Raw genomic sequence first — 4,008 nt, forward strand, 5'->3', positions numbered from 1 at the left:
TATCTATAAATAATGTAATGAATGCTCCTGACTGTTAGGACACAGGTCACCTATGCTCTACTTTCAGAATAAGAAAACAACTAAAGAAATGGCTCAACGCTCAACCCAATACCTATAGAGTTGTAGACTAGCGTGCGTAGAGTTAAAGATACTGTATGTATAGCACAACACGTTAACTCTAAGATTAACGAAAATAACCCAGTTAACTGCACTCAAAGTAATATTAATAGCTAAATTAGCCTGAGATACCAATTGTCCCACTATATGAGGTAGAATCACCCCTACCTAGTGACACACTAGAGTGAGTCAGACCTCACAAAAAACAATAATTCTAAAAATAAAAATAAAAATCTATTTTGTCATTAGCATATTTCCCAGACGGTTATGTCAGGTAAGCTGTTTCAGCACAGGCATGTCTCCCTAATTTATTTGAAGGGATGCTTGAGTTTATATATGCAACCAAAGACACATTAAAATAAAATCCCTTCCTCCTTCTCTCTCCATCCTCCCGCCCTCCCCCTGTCCCCCCCCCCCTCTTTCTCTACCACCTGTCTCTCTCTCCCCCCCCCTCCTTGTATTCAATGAATAATTTGAATGAATCTGTCTTGCTTTTTAAGTAAACAATCTGCAGTTGGATTTTAGTGGGGGGGACAAATTTGGTCAAAATATCCGCGGACTTCCGGGAAACAGATTCGTACTGTTCCACCCATCTTTACATGAGACCACAAAAGGCAGAATTCTTCAATATTGTTTAAACCAATTCTAGTTTAAAATTCTGTCCTGAAATCAAAATATACGTTTTTATTGCTTACGTCATTTTCCTATACTTATACTGCAATGTGACTTCTCATCATTTTTAACAAAATCTGTATATTCCGATTCTAAGTCTTTATATTGATATCTTGTTTATAATTCACTATGTTGATGAAATCTGCCTCTAAATCCAGAAGACCTCTGAATATTATGGAAAGGACGATGTACTGTTATATTACTTCTCAATATTTGGGGTTTTGCGCAAACCTTTTTTCCCCCAATTATAATGTTTGTAAATTTAATGAAAATGCTAAAATAAGATTATGGCTAGAGATGTAAAAACGACCCAATTCATTATACAAAAGTCCCCTCTAATTTTTAAGAAATGTTGAAATTTGTAAAATGTTGGTGCAAAGGCTATTTATTGATTTGCGGATTTAAAAATGAGTCCCTCAAGTTATTTCTGCAAATATTCATGATATTTGGAAATGTCACCAATATATTCACTCGTATTCACTAACCACTTTCACTAAATATCCAAGTACCTAAGATTCGCAGCTGGTAATTTCTGGTGAAATTTCACATACTCCAAATATATTTTTTTAAATGGGCAAAATGTATAATGTTTTGTCCTTCTCTACTTATAATTACCTCAATGTCAACCTTTGCCTTCTCTTGCTTCACAACCTGACCAAACAATATCTCATAAATACTGATTGAATGTACCTGTGCTATATGCAGTTAAATACTTGGCCTCTGAGCTGCAAATAATTGTTTTGAATGAACCTTGAACCTTAACAGAGCAATTAAGGACTTATGAACTTAGCTGTCTAACTGGATCAGTTGCTGTTAGACGGGATGAGAGGCCTCTGGACTTTTTTTCTTTTAGAGAATAATAAACAGAATAAGGATGTACAGTACCTGGCTGTCTCTTCAATCTGTATGTCATCCACAGAAGCTGTAACACAGGCCACTCCAGCATGTCGTTCAGCTTGAAAAGATATATATATATATATTATAAATACAGTAAATATGCTACAATTGTAGCACACACAGTAAATAGTAGTAGAGGGAGTGCAACTAAATTGATGAAGATCCTGCATGCTTGTGTCCGCATCATTAAACAGAAAACCCATAAGGGAAATTAAATAACCTCAACATGTACACTAGAGATGTGCGATGTTTGGGGGGAATATTTTTTCATGAAATATATAACAAAAATGTTATACTTTGCAAAACATAAAATCGGCAAGTAGTAAAAATCAATGTGTATTGCACATTTCGACTCAGAAGGCGAATGGCCCCAAGCCCCACGCCTTTCACATACTGCCATTGTCGCAATATTCTGGCAGAAATTGCAAAATGTCACGGTAATGTGGCAAAAATGTTGCGTTCACATCTACGTTAGTGATTTCCAGAGCAAAGTTAACTTGAAATTTAAGAGAAAAACACACAGAAAATGCAAAGCAAATTTGAAAACATTTGCACAAAGATTAATGTACACCCTGGAAGAATGGAAAGAGGGAGATAATGATATGACAGAATCCTTTAAATGCATAAAGGCTAACGAGTCATGTTAGGATTAAATCTTCACTGAATGGTTCCATGCAACAGCTTCCTAGAGGTTGTGGAGATTATTATAAGAATTTAATGGGAAAGACGCAGGAGTATCCAAAATAATAAAATAGCTAAGAACCAAATGAGAGCGACAAACTCTCTTCTGTACATGGGGATAAGTAAACAAATAAAATACAGTAAAAGACAGAATCTTTAAAAAAAAAAATTTGTGGAATATGGATGCAGTAACAATCGATTTTTCGCCAGCACCCCTAGAGTCCAAATATAAACAACAGAAAGTCACACACACACACGCCAAAATAATCCATTAGCAATAAAACATCATATTTCTTTCTCTACCAACAAAAAGTCAAATATGCATTGACTCGCTCATAAGGCAGTAGTTAATGTTGTGACCATTTGGGGTCCTTTGTGGTCCTTTTTTTGCAGATGCAAGAATTGCATAGAAAGCAAATTTGGGTCTGAGGCTTCACGACAGCTAGGGAAATGAACACGCTATGTAGGCCACGTTGTCCATATTTATTCCTAACTATTAATGTATTATTTGTAACATTGTTAATTGTAATGTTTCTATATTGTGGCACACATGATGTTAGTGCTCAGTTGAACATAGCAATCTGTTACTGCAAGTACTACAAATGTGTTTTGATGTTATTAAGTTGTTGCTCCCATCTTATCATTCTTATTCATAAACTATGCAGCTAAAAGGCCCCATGTCTGACTCTACGGGTGGCCTATAATACTGTAGCTGCATTCTTGTGCTCCCGGGAGCATTCTCTTAGTGGACATAAGTGGTGTTATGAATAGGCCGGGTGGCTATATCTTTTCTTCTGCATATTGCAAATATGACCTTCATGTAATCAGTTATTGAACTAAACAGATATGCTTTGATATCAGTGCAATTGTTTACATTAATTTTGTCACTTTCATCCACACCCAGCAAGGTTTATATTTATACTTGTCGATGGCTGGATAAACTGAATAACTTAATTGCACTGGCACTCCTTCCATGAAATATTTAGTATGTTATATGTATTACTAATATAGTAAACTCAGGGTATGCACCATAGTGTGTGTGTGTGTGTGTGTGTGTACACACACACACACACACACACACACACACACACAGGCTCTGCATCCTGTGCGTTCAGTATCTTCCCTGCTGCTGTACATAAGAAGAGACAGTGCATGTTAGAGGAGAGGGAGGGGTGGCATTTATCAGTGAAGTTAGAAAAGACCCCCCTTGTGTATTTATAATGTATACATATGTCTGCATGTGAGGCCTAACCCACACCGTTGTTAATGAGAAAGTTGTGTGTTACAGGGGTGTTAGATAAGTACACACAGCCCCTCTGAATTCATCGTGTATGAGATGTGTATTGCAGGGTGTCTGCTCCTACCTGTCAGATCGGTGTATACTTTCCTTTGCATTGATCATGCCTATGACATGAACCGGTGTGTTAGTGGAGTTTTGTGTGACCTATCGGTAGAAGCACTGGCCATGACAATACGATGCACCTGTACAGTATATTAGGAGGGCAATAGTCTTACCTGCCAGGCAGGCTGTGATATCAATCCATGTGAGGAGCTGTCCAGCACTCAGCTCCCCCCTGTGGTTTGCTTGCCAGGGATACACAGTGTGACACATCTGCACCTCACCCTGCTCATATCCCGTGC

The sequence above is a fragment of the Ascaphus truei genome, chromosome 1 (assembly GCF_040206685.1).
Source record: "Ascaphus truei isolate aAscTru1 chromosome 1, aAscTru1.hap1, whole genome shotgun sequence".
NCBI lineage: Eukaryota > Metazoa > Chordata > Amphibia > Anura > Ascaphidae > Ascaphus > Ascaphus truei.